Source organism: Amia ocellicauda, chromosome 2, assembly GCF_036373705.1.
Source record: "Amia ocellicauda isolate fAmiCal2 chromosome 2, fAmiCal2.hap1, whole genome shotgun sequence".
NCBI lineage: Eukaryota > Metazoa > Chordata > Actinopteri > Amiiformes > Amiidae > Amia > Amia ocellicauda.
In genome coordinates, this window is record NC_089851.1 from 38,996,643 (window position 1) to 39,018,154 (window position 21,512).

Genomic DNA, 21,512 nt, shown 5'->3' on the forward strand with positions numbered 1-21,512 from the left:
ACTCTGGGTTGTACAGCTTGCATACCAAGGAATTGAGGGATGCATATTGGGAATGTTCATTTTAAACATCCTTAACAATCAGAAGGGATAGAAACAAAAGTATGTAGAGTACAAGAGCTTACACAAGGGCCTGTGCTCCAAAAGAGGAAATAGTTCCCAATAAGGGAGTATGGGATTTACCTCACTACCAGGAAATATACGAAGCCTGATAACACAGCTGCCAATAGGCCCTTTTGGCTAACTTGGCCCTCCCTGCACATAGGCTGCATTTCCTTCATGTATGCCTGCAGAGTGACTTCACAGAGTTGGAACTATTTTCTCTTTCAGATAACCTAATGTTATCTTTGAAGTTGAAAATTGTTCTTAATAAGGGAGTAAGGGATACTAGCCACTATGGCAGGGGAAGGCCAGCAGAATCCAGTGAGCCAGGGCAATGGCATTGATAATCCAAAGAGACAGGCATTACTTAGACATGGCCTGTCCCAAAGACAGAGCTCCATGCCAATCAACTAATCAGTCAGCTGAATGTCCCATGTCCTGCCAGTATAGCATTGCAATGCCCATACTGGATAAAGCAAATGCAAATGACTATCCCTTTCCTACAGTCACCTCTGTCCGAAGCTTGCTGTAAACCACAGCCTTGGAATCTGCAAGAAGAGAAGTCCAAAAAAGAAACCCCCAGAAAGGGGAAGCTGCCGGCTTTCAGGTCACTAATTAAATTGGGTTGTTTTTTAGAAGGGATTTGCAGTTCCTAATCTTTTATAATTTAAAAAAATGGCTTAGAGAATCCAGTGGATACTCACAGCAAGGCTTCTTTTGTGCTTGCAATGGCAAAGGAAGAGGTGTGGCCTGTGTCCAGTGTACTTGAGCTGTGGCAGGGGAGGGTCAAAGCACACAGGTGCCTATCGGCAGTTGTGTTATTAGGCTTCATATATTTCCTGATTTTTTGGAAGTATTGAACCATCTTTATATCTGGACTGAATGTCATTGAGTAGTTGTTTCTGTGTGGATTTTATAGCATGGTGCACAGCCTTGAACATAAATGGTACCATAGATATCAGCATAAAGAGCGTTTCCCTGTCTTTTTTTATATGAATAATTCTGTTTTCCCTAGGATTTGGCATACACCTTAAGCTTTCAATGGATGCATGTTTAAACATAATGGTAATGACAAGTACTTTTGTTTCAGAAAAAGTTTGACCTTTAAAAGAGTAATTGCTTGATGATCCTGAATCCAGTTTCAAAATGAAGTTCATATATGCAGTCTGTAGTTAATCAACAACCAATATTTGCAGAATTGTTTGGTTTATTATTATTGATCTATTTTTACAAGAAAACAACTAAAAAGAAGGCCCAGTAAAAATAGTTTTTAAATGAAATTAAATGCAGTTATCCATTATACTTTCAATTTATTTCAGTATCTTAAAGAAAATGCATTCCTGTTATCCAAAGTAGGAAACAGCTAATTGGAGTGAAATGTGGCTACAATAGAACTGGGGAAAATGTTTTTGTTAATTGGGTCATACATTCAAATGTTTGCAGCTATTTTAAGAGGGAAGCTGTAGTTAGCAATATACATGTTTTAAGCTACATATCCATATTTGGAGCATCTTTTCATACTTTTATTCTTTATGTTCACATTCTAATTTGTATCTATAACATGATGTAAACAGCAGGATATTACAATGGCTAAATATAATTTTCCTATGCAACAATGATCCAATAAATACTAGGAATACACTAAAACAGCATTGTGCAGCCACTTAAAGAGCATCTTTACTGTCTGGATTTCAGTATCACTTAGTGTAAATCACTTAGTGTACATGAAACCATCCAGACAGAAGGAGCCATGTATAAATGCTCCTTAAATTGCCAGTGCATGTCATAAATGTTTGAGTGTTACTAAATAACAGTAATATAAGTCATGTTCTATTTAAGACATATGTTAAATATAACAAACACAACTTGCAAACAATACATTCTTAGACTGACCAAATAAAATGACATTATATAACATTATATTAATATCAACTAATATATACAAGTACAGAAAATAAATGGTTAATACATTTATAAGCAGACCTACATTAAGACATTCTGGACTTTGGTGCAGAAAAGCAAAATGAGTCCAAAGTAATGGATATGGTTCATCTGATGGCCTAAATGTTTTCAAATATATTTCAATAAATGTGTTGGTTTTGTGTTATTTAGTGTAATGAAATGAAGAAAGTAAAAATAAAATATTTTAAATGCAGGAAAACCAAAACAATAGCACTTTGAATAGACTAAATGAAAACTTTGACCCACCTGCCAATGACAAATTACAATTCTTAAATATTGATGCTATCATTTTGTTTGATTGAGCATTCTTCTTCAAAATAATTCAAACCTGCAATCAGGAACTGTGCCGTACATTTTCAGTTGGCTGGTTTGTTAAAGTCTTGATTCGACAGTTTTATAGTTACTGCTCACTCCAGTAAACTAATGTCTAGACATATTTCTTGCTTGAGTGAATATACTCCTTGAAACGAAGAAGTAATTACTAGAGTGCATTATTGATTATCTGGAACACTGCGTTACGTACACTGCTGTTCTTTTCAAATGTTTAACTGAAGAGGATTGGATCCGTGTTTTCTGGCTGATGTTGTGTGGCACCTCACAGTTTGGAATCCAAGCTGGGGACGTAGTGTGAGACAAATGTATCAGTTTGTGAGAAGTACTACGAAACAAAAACAGCACGTCTTGACAGCAATCTTTAATATTGTTTAAAGATAACATTAGTCGCGAAGATTAAAAACAGCAGGTGAATTAAAATTGCCCTCATGTTTACCAAATCCAGATCAAAAGGCATCAAATTACAATTTATCGAGTCATTATAGCCTTGGAGCCATAAAATTTGGAGGAAGCTATGCACAGGTCATCGTGCCTCTCATGATAAAATCGATGGGAGGTATCCTTTCTAATTGCCCCTTGTGAAAAGTTAATTGTTTCCTGTGTTGGGAGTAATGCACTGTGACATTTGTTACAAGCACGGCGCAACCTCTGACTGAGCAAGCTGTCAAGCCAGGGAGCTCTAGAGAAAAAAGACAACTAATTGAACAGACATAAAATGGAATTCATGTCTGCATTTTTCAAGTCAGGATAGAAAAATCTGTCTTTCCTCAATTGTATATGCACTTAATTTATATTTACCCCAAACTGCATTGTTGTCAATATGTACCATTATTTTAATATATAAACATTTTGGTTGCCTAACTGTTTCCCAGGTCTGTTTGCGTTAAATGGCACATAAAAAGATTCAAACATCCTATTACTATATTTCTTTTGAAAGTTAAACATAACAGTTTCTTGCATATGCTGATATAAATATTCATTTACATCTATGTAGCTCATAGCAAAAAGTTTACTTTGCAAATGGCATGTATGTACGATCAACCACAAGCCTGAGTTATGTATGGCATAAGACACAAAACTCTTATAGCTATACACTTGTCTACATTTTCTATTTTAAATAAAATATATTCCACAAGCCTCCTTCTTTTAAATTAAACGAAGGCCTGGACCAGATCAAAACTCTAGTTGCCTGCTGTCAATGTTTTAATTTGGTCTGGGCCTAATTTATTTATAAGAAGGCTCTAATATATCTATCATAAGGAATATATATATCATATAATTACAGGCTACTATGTAGTAGTATTTTCAAACTTTACATTTTAACAAACTGCTTTGTGTCTGTGTCTATGTCTGTTTTTTCTAAATACTGACAAATTAACATATCAATTTACCTTATAAGCAACATTATGTAAAGACATACCATAAGGAAAAAAAAAAAAAAAAACTTACTATGGCAGTAACAAACAATAGAAAAAGTAATGGTAGTTACCCACAGTATTAACCAACCCAAACCCTCACTATATAATTGAATCCCTTTGCATAATTAACTTGTATATGTAGTATAGGTTTCCACAGACATCCCAGAGGATGGTTACCATAAGAAAAGGCTACAATAAAGCATCTATTTTTCTAAAGAACAGCTTATACTGTCAAGTTATATAAAAATAGAATCAAATCAATCACTTTATGGAACATGCAATTAGAACAGCAGAGTAGACATATATGAACTACTTCTTCCCATCCTTTCATTCAAAGGCTTTTCCACGCTCTTTTTGTAACCTTTATAAGTCTCGGGAGCATCTTTTTCTTATTTTCTCAAAGCGAGGAACTCTAAAAGTACCTTGGTACAGTTGATGCATTCATTTCAACTGCCCTTTGCTATAAGTATCACTCTTTAAACAAGTGGGCTCAGTGAAGGCAGATGTCTTTATTCTTGTTCCAACTTGGAGATTAAATCCAAAGGAAACACAAGTAAGGACCACATGGAAAGCATTACATGGTAAGGTTGACTATCACCACATCATCTGTAGATAAATCCTAACAAAGAATCTCTCCTGCTCACAAAGACTTCACGTAGATCCATATGAAAGAAAGGGAATCATATAAAGATATTGCTTTTTCTATCTGAAGACCAACAGACATGCCACCTATGTTCAAGTCAAATGGTGGCTAAACTTTACTTACCGAAGTAACGGATATCGAAAGAGATCTCCTGAAATTGTGGCATCGTTGGATACTAAATAAATACCTAATTTGAAATGCCAATGTACCTAGTACTGCAGAATTCCTATTTGGGATGTTCAGTGTAGAGAATACTGAAGAATTAAAATGTTCATGTCCCACACAGCACAGCCTGTGCTGAGTCAGATGGATTACAATTACAGGCCTCGGTGCCTCTCTGATCTGCTGATCCCTTATGTTCTCTGGCCTTGGAGAGCTATACTTCAGTTTTTTTTTTACACAAGTTTTATATTCTCTGGTCGCACCACCCCATTTTTTCTATTCCATGCAGAACAAAGTTACAAGTAAAGATGACATCACTACTGTGGAGAAAACATCAATTGGGCTTCAGCTTTTTCCCAAAAATGTTGTTCTTAACTTGAAGAATCTATTGATATGTCATTAGTGCATTTCACTTACTTGGCTTTTTATTTTACTTAAAAAAAACATACAAATGAGAGTACATATTTTCAATGAATGGCTAATCTAAAAGTAATTAAAAATAAACAAAAAGGTTTAATCCTGGACACATGTTAAATCTCTGTTTAATGTTTTATCTCCATTAGTGGGGCACTTCTAAAATGTGCTCTCCTTTGCATTCAGTATCTACATTCTGCTTGCAAATAAAAAATGTGGCTAAGCCATGTCCCTGGACTCCCGCCCAGATCCCTGCCACTACAGGCTCCTTTCCTGGCTTTATGACACTTCCACACACTGAAACCAAAATTAAGCCAGTTTCACAGGTGGTACCTGGCTCCCTAATACTTGACTACATTACCCCTATATTTTCTTTCCCATTAGAGTTTGGCCCTGTGGCCCCTGCTCCTGGTTTGTATTGATTGTCGGTGTGTGGGTCCCTGTTCATTCCCTGCGCCCTTTTATATTATTTTTATAATGCTTCAGCGAGGCCTCTTCTCCTTGCAGGCTGTTGCCTTGGAGTTGGTTTCCTTAAGATTTGCTGCTGGCCTCCCATGTGACGGCTTAGATATACCGTATCCCATGCCCCCTGCGGTGGTTTTCTTGATTCAAAAGATAATGATAATCGGAGTATGAGAATACTACCCAAAGACTGTGAGGTCATGCCTGATTTGCAAAGCACAGTGGCCTGTAGGTATCTTTGTCCCATCTCCCTTTGGGTAGTATTCTCTTTCTCAGATAACCACCCAACTCTTACTCCTTAATTGGTTAAATTAAACGAGGACCTGGTTTAACAACTTACCTTCAAACCTCAAAATGTGTTGGGGATAAAATATTTTAAATAATCAACATATTTCAAGTCATAATCTGTAAACGTAAAATGTAACAATCTTAAATAAGCCTAGGAAAATAATGAACTAATATAAATTAATTAAACTAACTATATCGAGATTTAAGTATATATATTGTCTGTTACATAGGAAGAAGCTCTACAATTCATAATTGAAGCAGCATGCAGGAATATTTTTTAACAAAAAAACTGTTTGGAAGCCATTTGTTTGCATACCCTTCCCAAGGATTAATAACATCTTTGTGTCTATTCACAATCTACAAGAGGGTGTTTAATGCATATTTGCATAACAATTATTAATAATACATTAATATTGAAGTGTGCCACCACATCTAAATTGAGTTTTAAGAGGGTTAATTGGGGGGGTTTAGTTGGGGAACGGTGTTGCTGAGGGAGGGAGCACAGAAGGTGTAGAAGGAGGAGGAAGACACTGTGTGAATGTCCTCTGTATCCAAAAAAAAACAAAAAACAGGAACCACCAGGACAACAGCAGTGCAGCTTTTTTCACACAATCCTATATGCTCAATCACCTTTGCCTGGGGAGACCACCCAAACATGATATCTCAGTATCACTAAGTGCTTGACTTTAAATAGATTTGCCCATACACAATCCCATAGAAAGTCAATGGGGTTTTGTATTTGCATCTGCTATGCCAGCATTGTGTTTCTAAGCTCATGGCACCCTTTTAACATTCTCATTTTTGAAGGGCTTAGGTTTGGATTTGAAGATATCCAGATACCCAAAGTTATGTTTTGTTGTACAATAACTATTGAATCCAATACTTTAGTAGTTCAATGCTTAGAAGGCACATCTTAACCTGTCCTGGTATGTCTTCTATACCTAAAACAACGATAAACTACTATATTTACATAATTTAGTATACTGTTTTAGACATGTTTTTTTTTTTTCTTCATCCTGTCTGTCTTGTGTCTGCTCTGCATTATAATTAGATTGTCTGTGATTAGAGTACTTACCAACCTTACATTTCATTTAACATTCAGCCATTTATCATTCTCTTATTTGTTTGACTAATAATCAGTTCAGTTTAATGCTTTTTTTGAAACCAATTTGTCGGAAAGGCTATATAATATAGTAAGGGGATCCAAGAAAAAACATAACAAAACAAAACAAAAAACAGAGTAAGTGGATGCTGAAAGATAATGAGACACTGAAAATTCAACACTAATTTAACACACCGATCATTTAACACTATGTACTACCAGCTGCTGATAAACAACCAAATACAATAATGAGTTAGATGACAGATATGTCTTTATTTAGAACAAAAGCTCTGTAATTCTTTTATTGGGGCAGATGATAGGCTTGGTAAAAGGCCTGAGGTCTACAAAAACAGACTAAATCACTAGAATTTGGGTACTAATGAAATCAAACAATTATCAATTTTGTTCCTAAAATGGAAGGTATACAACAGAGTATTGATAAAGCCATTCATGTAATATGTCAATTGTTCACATTGGTTTGGGGGAATCAGGTAATGATTATTCTTATCAGTGAATTTGTGACATTCAGAAAACAATGGTTTGTTTAAAATGGAAAAATGATTCTTCAAAGGCAAATTAAAAAAATACAAAATAAATATTACAGATACGTTTTTTGTTTCATTTTTGCATGTAGTATATAGTTAAACCGTAAACAAGAAAATGCATACATATTTTGTAAAGTCTTACATACACAAACGCTGATTTGTAGAAATTAAACAGGTAAAACCTGAAAACAATATTTTTTAAATAGGTAAATTGATAATTAATAGCCTATCTTTGGCAAAGGCTCTTTTCTCGAGGATGGATCTCTCCCTCTCTTCTATATTCAGGTTTCCTGAGGTCCTTGGAAGTAATCCATTTCCTCAGAATACACCAGTGTGACTATGCCACCCCTATCTGTCAACAGCACTTCACTCCAAGCATTTAAGAGGCAATTGGTCCACATTATGTGGAAACAAGCTGTTGCTATTTTATCTAGCATACTCTGAGGTCCTGATTGAAGGAGCTTTGATGTTTGGTGGTCAAAAAAAGAGGTTAACAGAGGGCACAGGGGATGGCTCTGTTACTTTTTACAGAGCCTGCAAACGGCTGCACATGAAAATCATTTCCTGTCAGGGTCAAGCGACATTAGAGTGTTCTTTCATTAGGGCTTTCCTGTGCAAGGTCACTTGGTGGAGCACCATGCGTACTTCAGTTTCCCCTGCCTAGAGGGCTACCACACAATGCAGGAACAGTTCCAAGAAAAAAAACTATCATAGGGTTTCCTGAGACTGCAGATGCCACCAAGGAAAACAATAGCATGTAAATCATGATGAATGGCTTTTACCTGTGTCCGTCATGGTCCTTTTCCATTTTTAGAGGGGAAAAAAACCAAAACATAATATAATAAATTGCACTTTGTAGTATCAGAAAGAGATGTGGAATGTGGTTGTTTGAACAGTTATAATTCGTCTGTTTTCAAATTGTGACATTTGACTTATTGCAAACAAGTTAATTGTGAGGAAATGCTTATACTTAATAGGTTCCTAAATAACAGCTTTTTCAACTAGTAAATAAGACATTTTGTTTTTTGGATAAATTACTGGCCATTTGAGACCCTTGACTCCTGAATGTCTGAGAGCTTGTTTGTTATCCTTAAAATAGTGCAAAACATTATTAAATTAGGAGCTAGAGACAGATTGGTTTCTATGGCTATTGAATAAGAACTAAATAATAAAACATCATTTTATGACATTGCATTTTAAATTCAATGCTAATTTTGATTTGTGTGCCTTCTGTCTTTGAAAGACCCACTGTGTGGTGCTTTAATTGAATTAATTGTTAAGGCACAAACAAATAAAATACATAATGAAATAACTCTTGGAAAATGCAAGGGTTGATTTTCTGTAATTGTGAAATGTTCCTTTTGGTTGTATTTTTTTAATTTTGTATCCCAAATAACTCCTTGTAGATTATGTAATTCATTGTGTATACTTTTTAATTATGTATGTGCCTTTCTTTAGTAAAGTTATTTTAAATTAAGTAAAAATAATCCTGCTAAGCACCAAATTAATACATTTTGAAATGAATGATGATGCGCTGATTGTTCTGAGTAGTTTTCAGAAATTAAAACCCTGACTGAGGCCTGGACCAAATGATAACTTTGACTGACCAAAATAAAAATACATTTTCAATACCAGAAGAGGAGACTAACAGGACACTTTTACTTCTTCCTAATGTAATCTTGTAGTCAAGTATTATGTTTTTTATTTGCAATTGGTGGATGGATTGAAGTTTTAGTCAATATTAATAGGATTGGAGTATCTTTTGGCCAGTAATAGAAACCCAGATAAAGGACAGAGTCATGTCTGTTTACATTTTCTATTCCTTTAATGGAGTCTTAATAAAAAAAAGGGAGGTGAAAACTGGGAATGTAAAATGCTTTCCTTTTATTTATTTTTTGGCATTCCCTAACTCTTTATATAACAAACCGTGCATAGCTATGTTATTTAATGAAATAATATGCCTTGTGTGTTATTTCTGTTTTTCTTAGTCTGTTCATACACTAAAAATCCTAATTTATGGCAAAGTAAATATGTTTTTATGCTGTGCACTAGAGATCACAATTGATCAAGCTCTACAGATAATGCTTATGGATTACAGTAATTTTGTCCACAAGATCAGACAGCAGATTATTACATTATTCTTCGATAAACAAACCTTGACAGGTACACTATATCTTTTCAGTGAGATTCTAAGTTTAAAAACTCTATATCAACCCTCACCTTTCTAAAGTAAATTGTATTATTATTATTATTATTATTATTATTATTATTATTATTATTATTATTATTATTATTATTATTATTATTAAGTTATGTAGCAGACATCTTCATCCAAGGAAAATTCTTTTTTTGTTGACAATCACAGTACAAATATTGAATAGACAATGTTCAACATGAACAACATTAAAAGGGTAACAATACCACTTAATGATATGATACAATTAATACACCATGAATACACGAGGAGCTTAGAGGTGACAAAAGTTGTTAAGACACTGTTAGAAAGGAGCAGCTTTGTGTTTATTCTATACTTATTGACAGTCAACCTATGGTTCCAATGCCCAAAGGAATAGTGTCCATTCCTATTTTTAAAGTTATAGAATAACATATGAAAGTGCTTTCATCTTTCCTCTGACAACCTCTGAAACAAAGCTGCTTTCACCCTGAACTGGCTTCCCATTAAAAGCCTTCTGTCTCTGCAATTTAAACTTAACTGTGTGAATCCCTAACCACAGGCGGTGTTAGTTTTCTCTAATTACCTTCCTGCACATAAATTGGAATTGAACATGACCTCTGGGGCGAGCTGGTTACTCATAGGTAGGTGTTCCCACCATGTAAACTTGACACTGAGTAAATGTATTACCTGACACAGATGTCCTGCTATTGCTCACAGCACTCTGGTCTCTTTTTTGGAATCATCATTCTTTTTCAAGCCGTATCATTCCCTTTGTTTCTCTACATTACCCTGAAAGCAATAACAAAAGCTGCTTCCATTTGATACCGTGTCCCCTTGTGATCAAAGTGTGGTTAAGGAAATTAGGTTTATGATACCAAGCTGTCCAACCTTAACCTCCTGTTTTAGGTGCGACTTCAGCACATGATTGAAAGTGTTTTTCCATTGTAGGTCAGCCCCACAATAATTCAATTACACTGAACTGATTTGTTTCTGAATCATGTAATACAGGTGTTTTATGTTGATCTATTTATTACTATATTCTTTTGGTCCATGTTTATTTCTGTTTCAAGTTTTGAAGAGCATACATGTCCATAAGGTTACTGTCGGCCTTACTTGACAGCTACAGTACCACCGTTTTCATAATCAATCTCAGTCGGTTGAGATTTAATTTTACCTTTGCATTTATAATGAAGAAAATCTTGAGATCACCTTGTAAAACTGTGAAACTGGAATATGCCTGTTTAAATACATTTAAATACAAAGAAAAAACAGTTTAATCAGAACACTGCTGTCTGGGAGACTACATAAGTGAGAATATTAATGTTAAAGTATTGAATACCACAAGTAGTATTTTTATAATACTATTTACCTATTTATGTATTAAGATGACACCTTTATTTGTTGAAACTGACATTCAACAACACAAACGCATTACAAACTTACTTACTTACTAAATTCGGTATTTTGTTAAGCACTGTATATTTCAGCATCTCCTCCTCTCTGCTCTAAGTGATCCCTTATCAAACATGGTTGAATGACACAGACACACTGTCTGTCTTCTTGGCTGTTCTCCGGTTGTCTGTCTGCTGTGTCGTTACTCAGGGCTGCAGCGGTGGTCTGCAGAGATTAACGCAAACAAAGGGGAAAGAGAAGCTTACCTGGAGGCTGAGTTGCTGATCTGACCTCCTACTGGCACAGAGGCTCTTCCTGGATCTTATAATAAGATCCCCTCCTGACAGCAGCTGTTCTCTTCTGAGGTTGGACATCTCCCCCGATGACAGTGGCGCAGAGTTGAAGTCCAGGGGCATTCTCGGCAGCAGTTGGGGAATCTGGGGGGAAAAAAGTGGAAAGAGATAGAAATGGGAAGAGAATTGCCTTAATGTATTCCCCAGCATTATTTGGGTTGGATCTATTGAGTAGAAAGATATCGCCTTGAGCACCATTTTTCTTTGGTTGCTGAGGGGATGTGGAGTGGCAGCAGAGTGAAGCCCAGGCTCACAGACAACAGTGGAAGCACAGCACCGAGGTCAAGTTAGACGCAAGTCCTGAAGAGAAAAGAGGGTAACTGAGTGGGAACTGATTTTCTGGGGGAAATAGGTTTAATTTAAACTTATTTTGCTGAGACTGGTTTTCTTTTTTGTATGTATAGGTTTCTGTTAATTATAGGGTTTTAAATATTTGGACTGACCATTTCGCCCATGTCTCTTGAAGGCAGGTGTTAGGAACTTTATAATACATTTAATTGTTTTTACATTTTTACCCTGCATTATTACACTTACCTGTTTTTGACTACCATTGGGATCTTGGCCCACCATGTCCTCTCCATGGCAACTAAGAAGTGAGAAATGTATACCAATGTATTGTGATTAATTTTGAGAATGTACGAGTGATTGGTTGTTGCTGCTTACCTGATTTAGTTCTGATGATACAGACTCTGCCTTTAAAGGGATGGCGTAGTCACAACTTCATTTTCATCTTGGATTGTGTATTGAGAGTTTTTTTTTAGTACCTGGTGTGACATATTTTCTCTGCAATGTAGTAATATCAATGTAATATAGAATTTTTTACAATGTTTCGACAATATCCCCTCGGGTCTACAAATCTGGGTTGCCATAATATCATATTGTGCAGTGCTCACTTTATTACATCGTCAAACTGTTATGTGGTAAACTGGTTTGGGAAGGATTTTACTACTTACTTTTCAGCTCTCAATAATGTGCTATAAAATGTGATTAATACTCTGATAACAAGGAAACATTTGTTAGAGCATATGAAAAAGAAAAATTACAAATACGCACACCTACCTGCTCAACACATACATGCTTCCTTGTCAGCTTCTGATGAACTTTTACTTCCTTAAAGGAGACTGTAGTCAATGAGATTATTGCTGTTCATTAGCTGGGTTTGTTGTGGATAAAGGAAGAGGAGTTTTTGAGAGTGAGAGTTGGGCTTATTGTGTACATTAGCTTGTTACAGTGATGCAATTCCTCTGAAAGAGTGAAAACTCTCTGAACATTTTTAGTTTTTTGGCTATCCAGGAAGTTACAAGAAGTTACATCCTGAAACACTAAAAGAGCATGCATACCAGAGTTTGACATCTGCCATTATTTGGTAAGTTTTATACATAAAATGTTTAAAAGCGTCATATATGCTAGAATCTAACTGAAAGAGTGGTATGCATTTTGCTGACACACTATAGCAACACATAACAATGTGTACAGGTTTTACAGTGCTATTCACACTGTTACATCTGTTTGTAGTTGAAGTAAATGTACACAAGTTCCATTAAATGTGTAATCTCTGCTGACATTTGTGGGCAACTAACTTAAATGCACCGTAATTACTTTAAATGTAAATGCTATTCCATATTATGTAGATTATGGTGCAGAATTGTTATTCTGGGATATACAACAAGTAAAAAATACATATTGATGTATTATTAGATATTAGTGCCAGACATACTTCCAAAATAAAGCATGTAAAAATGTAGAGGGAAAATTATATTTTTTTAAAACTATAGAGTTGGACAAAAGCCATATTCCCCTGGGCCTTCATTAATATCCCTGTGTGCCATGTGCAGAACAAAGAGAAAACACTAACCTTCCTTGTACTCACTTAGTGCAGGAATTCCTGTCCCGAGACTTAATAATTAAACGGCTCAGTAATTTAATTCATGCTTACTTCTTTTCACCACTGTGACTAGTAATCTCAGTTAGAAGCTTGCAGACACATTTCTGATTTGTTGCTCTTAACTAGTTTGTGATGTCGAGCATTGCCTCTGTATTGATTAAATTGTATATAGTTGTCGTCTCATTTGTACTTGTATCACATTAGGTAGGCCACATTTCTTTTATTTATGGGACAACCCAACATCCTGTAAATCCAAACCTGATGTGAGCCCTGAACTTGCTCACAGGTCCCACAGTCAGTCATATTATTTGGCCATATGAAAATATGTGGATGGGCTAGGGTCAGTAAACTCACAGCACTGGAGGTGCCAAAAATGAGCACCACTCGTTTGATCTCAGTATGAGACTCGTCTCCATTAAATTAAACAGCAATAGAGGGTTTTTATTTTGGTTTTGGGCTATTTGAATCAGCATCATTAAATGATCAAATTTTAGTATTTATGGGAAAACTATAGAGCTTTCTTTAGTTTAGGAGGAGTTTAGCCCTTTGTAAAGCCTAATAGAGCAACAACAGGGGTTCTGGTGAGGAAAAGCAATTTTATTGTGGACTGGGTTGCTGTACCTTCAGAAGAATGTCGTTTTTATAAACACATGTTACCTGGACTTTTTTTTTCTTTTTGTGAAAAAGAAACACATGTTACCTGGATTTTTTTTTCTTTTTGTGAAGCTCCATTAAGATCAAAGCCTTTTGTTTTTAAATTAAATTGGAAAGTTAGCATCCTTTATGAGAGCTTTATGAGCTTACATAAACCACAGCACTGTGATCCATCTAAAGTAAAAGGGACTATGCTGCCAAACCCTTAAGGAGAGGTGGAAGAAAGCTTGGCAATACAAATCTGTCTAAAATGCTTAAACGTTTGATTGGTATTGGTATTATTATTAGTAGTATTGGACTCTATTTAGTTGTTCTAGTTGTTCAAAAACATAGTGTCATGACAAAAGACAAATTACATATTTTTAAACACTCAGATATCGCATACAATCCCAATAGATAGTTAAGATTTTTTTTATTCCATGACAGGTGGTTGTGAATAATAATGCTTTCCTTTGATAACATGTATCAAAATCATCATGAGATTACTGGATAACATTTCAAAGGATTCACCTCAATAAACATGTAAATCAAAAAAAGAAAAATCCACTATTTAAGTGAACAAACATGTTTAACAGGGTGATAAAAAAAAATATCAGTCTAGTTCACATCTTCAGTATAGTAATGGAAACAAATGCATTTGTAGGCAGTAATGTTAAGCAAGATCCTAATACAGAGACTTTTGTTTGAAAATTGCTTTGATCTACAGACTTTTCATGGGCCTAGGCAGTAAAGGCTTTCAGCTGTATTTTGTAAATGCTCAAACCACAATATATATTACTGCTCCCGATTTCAATAATCCCATCAAAGGCCAAACCATTCTAAAGAATGCGATTCTACTCAGATTATGAATCATGTGTGAAATGGTGAATTACTGCTTACCTATCATCTGTTTCAGAAATTTGGAAGGTGTTTTTAACTAAACATACCAAAAACGACTCAAGTTGAATCCCCCTTGAGGTTCAAATCCCAAAGGTAGTTAGTTCTTTTTCATGTTTATGCTGAAAGTAATGAGCTGCAGAGAAAGTGGGATCCAACAAACATTTTTCAGTGTCGGGCGGTGGCAAAATGCTCTGCTTTCATTTATAGCTAGAACCAAATTCTTGTGGTTGACCAAAGATTACATTTCTCAGGGATACCCTCAATAATGATCAATAATGCTTTCAATCATCACTCAACACTCAGTTTTGGGTGGTTTAGGGTGTCTGTGGAGCAGTGCGGAAAACAAAGGACACAACAATTCTTAAATTACCTGTCTTGTATGTTAAACTAATGATGTATTCATTCAATTGTGCTCCACATAAATAACCACTTACATAACAAGAAAGAGAACCTTTAAAAAACAATGGCACTATAATTATGAATTCTTTCATGCATCGGTGTTGGTTACAAAACATATACAAAATGCTAATAGATAAACATTGTTTTCTTTGTTTTCTTAATATTGTTACTTTTGGAATGGTATGAGCTAATAGGCATTGCAAACTGAAATAAAGAGCTTAATGCTTCTGGCTCATTTGAGAGGTTGTGATTGTCTTCTCCTCTAGGGTTTGCTTTATGTTGTATATGCTAGTGAATTGGTTGTTAAAACAATTGCATTTATTTTTTCATCCTTTCCATCAACATTTTGTTCCTCAGTACGGTACTATCTATAGTTAGTCCATAGCTGGAGTAGGACTAAGTTAATCCTGTACTTAGTCTCCTCTAGGGCAGCAGCAGTGGTTTTGGGGTTCGCTGCAATGGAGACCTTGTTTAGTCCACAGTTGGGGACGAACTTCAGCCGCTCAAGTTCGTTGTGATGGGTATTAAACTTGCAGACTAGTTTAGTACGGAGCTGCGTACTAACCACGGGATCATCTCCACTTAGTACACAGCTTTCAGTTTGTTGCAATTGACCCTTTGAGACCCAGTGATAGATGTATTGCTTTTGAAGGTACTCTTCTGTGTATTTTTTGTTATATTATTATTTGGTTGTTGATGATCCTTTCCCCTAACCTGTGAAGGCTGGCATATAATCAATTTTGGCATTATTGCACAAAAAGTTGTTGTCTCCATGTTTACAATCCAGTTTTTGTCAATCTAATCCAATCTAATGCAGGTGATTCAATATTATTATTATTATTATTATTATTATTATTATTATTATTATTATTATTATTATTATTTTTATTTCTTGGCAGACGCCCTTATCCAGGACGACTTACAACATAAATATATTTACATTATGGTCCTCAGTTTTCAATGCACATAATCTAAATATGTAAGTTACATTTTCAGATGTATTTCTTAGATCATTCTTGTCTCACAGTAAGCATGACACTATGTCTGCCTTTTAAAAATCTACGTTATTTAAAAAACTAACACTCTGCCACTGTTGACAACTCAAGTTTTTCTCTGGTGTTAACATGTAATGATAAACATGTGCCTAATTTATAGTTTAGGCAGGAGTGAGTTATTTAAAGTGGATCTCATTCATATTCTTTACAGGGCAGTCATGATTGATTAAAGAGCCGTCAGGCCGTTCGAAACTCGTGACTTTCTTATCTGGTCACATCCCGTCACTGTAATATGTACAGACAGCCATAAAAGACTAAAATAACCCACAAATAAATAATGTAGCATAATACACTGTGAATATAAGCTTATTCATTATTAGCAGAAAATTATTACAATCTTTTTTTATGATTATTGAAATGGAAATTCAGGATTCGGTAACAAGATGCAGTGGTGATATTATATTTTTGTGAATTAAATAAATTCCTGCTGGCTCTCCATTTCCTGGACCTACATTAGATTAAACAATGTCACAGAAGAGGTCAGAAGAAAGTATTATGGAAATTGAAATGTCTACTACTTTGCTACAGTGTATAAAGATCTCTGTGTTCTATAAAATTCATAAAAGGATATTTTATCTTCCCAATGCTATATAAAAATAAACTGATGGTAGCTTTCTCCAGAATAAAATTAAAAAAAATTTGTATATATGTTTGTACTATGAACTGTAATACAACTGTCACACAGAATAATTCATGTAAATAAGGTACCTCTACAATATTAAATATCCACAAACAAATATACTGTTGTGTCTATTTATAATAATAACATATATATATTTATATACATACAGTTTCAGGGTACTTCTTGATCTGTGCACCTTAATCTGCTACAGATTATTTATTTTCATAATTAAATTAATTACAGCATTCAGCACAATTGTCAGAGTTGAAAGGAGGGTGGTCACACTTGGCTGCAATCTCCTGGTACGGCTCTGAAAGGGTCACTAACAACAGAAGCCGCTGGGTCAAACTCAAATGTGCATTCCAGCTTATTTATTTAGGCAGCATTATTTCACTCGTTTTTAACATTAGACTTGCCTGTGTTCTCATAAATAATTCCTGTCTGAACAAAGCAAAGTTAAAAAGTTGAACTTTAATGATTTACAATAGTAAGAACATGTAGAGTTGTTTTAAAGTGAATATTTGTGAGGAAGAAGTCTATGTTGGGCAGTGAGTGAAGGCATATGTGCTCATGTCTTTATGTGATAGTGGAAGCGGTTGCTAGATCTTGGACGTTGAAAAAAGTTCACATGCACTTTCATTACAGTATCCAGTATTTCTGTGCCCTCATAATGTCTCAAAAAGCATAAATCCAGTGCATGTGATGGTGGTGATTCAAAGAAAAAAAAATTATAACAATGGAGGAGAAAGTGGAAGTAATAAAAAGTTCAGAAAGAGGAGAAATGCCTCTTTCTGATCAATAGTAAGTTGCAATGCAATGGTAAGGTTGTGAAAAGACTGAAAGATATAGAGCGTATCATGGAACATGTATGAGCATTACCAAGCAGTGAAGTGAATTGATCATTGAAATGGAAAGACTATTAATGATTTGGATTGAGGAACAGAATCAATTATGTATGCCAATTGGCCAAGACTTAATTCAAGAAAAAGCTAGAACTTCTTTAATATAAAAGGAGTGTGAAATAAAACTTAATCACAAAGAAAAATAAACCAACAGAGGAAACCCGTAACTCAAAGCCAACTGTAACTACCGCTTATGTTACGTATAAAACACCAAGGATAAATTTGAAGAAAATAAATATTACAATATTGAGGTCTAATTGTTTTATTCTGTTAATTATTATGATTATTAGTGTTATGACCGAACAAAGCCCATTGTACCAACACAGATTGAACAAACTAAACTATACATGGAAATGTTATAAAGTAAATGTGACCATATTAAATAAATAATAGAGACCTCTGAAAAATTAAAGATTTCTACTCCGTTGACAACTTCTTACAGTGTAATTGATAGCCTAATTTAAATTTAGTTTTATAATGTTTTTGATTTGTATCTCGGTTTGTCCTGATCAATTTATTGAAAAAAAAAGATTGCTTATTTTAAACACTTTTTGTGCATTTTATCCAATTAAAACAATTGAATGAAGTGGGGGGAAGAATTAACAGGTTTTGAATCATAGTTATAGTGTAAGTGAATGGGCTGACGCACCGCGGTTCATGTCAAAATAAAATATGATCAGAAGGCAGCAGAGAGGAGTATATACTTGACATTCAGTTAGGAGATCAGGAGATCAAAGAGTTTATGTTAATTTGTGTCACACTTGTAGAAAAAGAGATACATTTGCTAATTTAAAAATGAATTTATTACTACATGATGCCTTTTTTATATTAATAATTCTTAGGATATAACACACATTTTTCAATTCAATTTTTTATAAATATAATTTTACCAACAGTACACTGATTGTCAGAAATGGCAGATCAAGTGGAAGATAAGTCCTGCAGTTTCAGGAATGTTGTAAACCCACTGTACTTGTTTTGATCTAAATGGCCCAGTGTTCAAACTGTTATATCAAACTGCATGGATGATATTGGTGATATATTGATGATATTTATATATATATAAGGGTAAGATGCATCTTTTTGCCAATTTGTGTTTAGAGCATGTTTTCTAATTTCTAATTTAATGCACAATTTCTAATCAACAGCAGATTACTGAAGTTAAATATTGTTTTATATTTGAATTTTCTTTGTTGTATACATTAGGAGTAGAATACAGCAACATTGTATCTCTTAAAAGTTTTGAAAAATAGAATTAAAATGGGAACTACATTAAGTGGGCAAATGTTTTGTGTTATTACTTAGTAATTACGCATGTATTTACAAATGTATTTGTACTGTAGTTATGCATATTTACAATGTAGGGCATGCTACATATATGTTTATGGAGTATTTCAAATGATGGTGTCCTGTAGAGAATACAGGTGTTTTTCACATTTGTGGAGCAAACTCTTTATTTATTTCAGTTGTAGCTTTGCCTATGTCAATCAGCACCTATTTAGGGGGAATTCATTTATTAAATAGGATTACTTTCAAATAATTAGCTACTAATTTCATGACATTACCTATACTTATCACATAATATTGTGCAGTTTAAATGAGGAAAGAGATGCATCTCTGTTACTAGTCTTTCTTTTATGCACTGTTACAACAGCCCAGACCCCCCACATCTCAAGTCTCCACCGCCTACCCATGTGCATGGCACTCTGAGGGAAGCCTCTCTGCCCTGTCTATGGACAAGGACAGCAGACAGGTAATCACGGACAGGACCCGCCTCATAGATGTACCAAATTACTGGGCTTTACTTTCAGCCCCTCCATCGATTTGATGCTGACACACACTCCCCAGGAGAGGGAACAGTCCCTGCAGCGAGCCAGGGTCTACCCTGTTACACCCTCAGCCCAGCCTCATAGGCAGCCTTCAGGAGCTCGATGTCTTCAGACCTTGGCTCCCAGGCAGCAACCCAGACAGCAGTCCCACCCCCCTGCCGATCTTCGAACCGGCAGGCAGGCGATCCCCACAGCAGCCCGGCACCAGGCCTTACGTCCTGGCCCCCGGCAGTCCGGCATGGCATGCGTCAGGAGGGCGGCTGGTGGACCTCCGCCCCCTTCCCCTCCTGCACATCTGTCCTGTGACATTCCAGCAGTCTCTGGCCCACCCATACACCTCACAGCAACTCCAAAATATAACAGTTGGCTACTCCCTGTAGTTTCAGGCCCATCAACCACCCTTCTGAGGTGTGGTGTGGCCGTGAGTGAGGGACCCGTTGCAGTGTGTGGCACTTCGTTTCGACATCACCGCTCTCCTGGAGAAGTGAGCAATTTGCGAAGCGCCCCCAATGGGGCAGCATGGAGGATTCTAATCCCCATACTTCCTAGTACCCAAGGAAAATGGCAGTTTCCACCACATCTTGGATTGAAGACGCTACCTCAGGGTGTTGTACTTCAGCATGATCAACCTGCGCACCATGTCCCAGGCCATCAAGCCTGTTACTTACTTTCACATCCCTATTGCGCAGGCGCACAGGAAGTTCCTCCACTTCACCTATGAGGGCCAAGCGTTCGAGTTTGCTGTCCTCCCATTTGGCCTGTCGCTAGCCCCACGCACTTTTTCCAAGTGCATGCTGTGTTCGCGTTGCCAGGGGGTCCACGTCTTCAATTATGCACTGGCGTCAGAGAGAGTTGCCTCCATACACACATGTCTCTCCCTCTTCTGACTGAGTGCTCGTGTTAGGGTGTCCCCTTGCCAGAGGCTACTGGGCCTCCTAGCGGCAGCATCACAGACTCTCCCCCTCGGCCTCCTCTAATTGAGGACGCTGTAGTAATGGTTCGGGTCTTTACAGATGCATCCTTGCTGCAATCAAGCACGCCAAGTCACAGTCACAGGTGTGATGGAAGGTGTTCCATTGATTGCGGAGCCCTTACAATTTGACCCTTGGTGTGCCACAGGAACCAGTCTGCCACCGAGTGGTGATGATGACAGACGCCTCCAAACAAGGTTGTGATGGACATGGTTTCTGAGGCAGGTGGACGGAGCCCGCATGGACCCTCCATATCAAAGTCCTGGAGTTACATGAAGTGCTCCTCTGACTGTCTCATTTCCTTCCAGTCCTATGGGACAGACTTGTGCTGGTTCAGACGGACAACAGACGGTTGTGTAGTGTTATGGGGGGTGTATTTTGATAAGAGAATTTTAGCTCTGAGCTGAAGCACTGATCTAAAGAAGACCTCTCCCCCCAAAGTTATCAGATTTCCTTGGCTCATCAGCATGTGAACTGGTTTACATCAAAGTGGCAGTCTTGGGAGGATGGCACAGAGAATAGGCCAAATAGTTTGGAATCCTGCTGTGAGATGTCTGGGGAAGGGGGCCTGTAGGTAATAAAAACTCTTTGAAATGCCAAAATCCCGACACAGAGCTATGAACCCGGCCAACTGGCATTTCCAAAAGATGGCATGGATTGACATCAGTCATAAATCAAGCCCCCCTCCAATAGGACACTGGCAGCTGAAACCGAAATCCAATCTCACAAACTCAAGAACCAATCATCTATTGATCTGACAGGCATATAAAGGGTAGCGCACGGCATCTCTCTCTCTCACCTGAACCAGTAACCCGCTGCCACAGCTCAACCTGTAGCTCTGTTGCCAGAACCGGAACCAGAAACCAATACGAAAGTGTTCAGTCATTTAAATAGCTATAGAGTCTTAAGAAACTTGACCCTTGGAAACGAACAGGGCCCTGCTTTCCTCAAAGACTTTGTCTTCAAA